The following is a 358-nucleotide window of genomic DNA, read 5'->3' as shown; positions in this document are numbered from 1 at the left end:
TTTTTTTTCCTTATATGTTGTTTTGTGTTGTTGTTTTTTTTTTTCTACCTTTACTTTCCTTGTTCCCTTGATGCGACTTCACTGTGCCATGGGAATGAAACGGACGTTGAAAAAAAATTTAAAAAAAAATGGGAGTTAACAATGACGAAAAGAGCCAATCCAGAACCGGAAAGTGTAGATAGATTTCAAAAAAAGAGAAAACAGCTGGACAGTGCAAATGAAAAAAAAAAAAACAACGAACAGCATACAAGGTATAACACACTGGGACTGTTTTGTTCGTTTCAGGTTTTACGGATGAAAGAAAAAGCGTCTTAATATGCGTGCAGAGACACAAGAAACCTCCCCTTTCCCGTTCCAA

Source organism: Trypanosoma equiperdum (assembly GCF_001457755.1).
Source record: "Trypanosoma equiperdum strain OVI genome assembly, contig: ctg_1451, whole genome shotgun sequence".
NCBI classification, from domain to species: domain Eukaryota; phylum Euglenozoa; class Kinetoplastea; order Trypanosomatida; family Trypanosomatidae; genus Trypanosoma; species Trypanosoma equiperdum.
Note: the sequence above shows the minus strand (reverse complement) of the source record.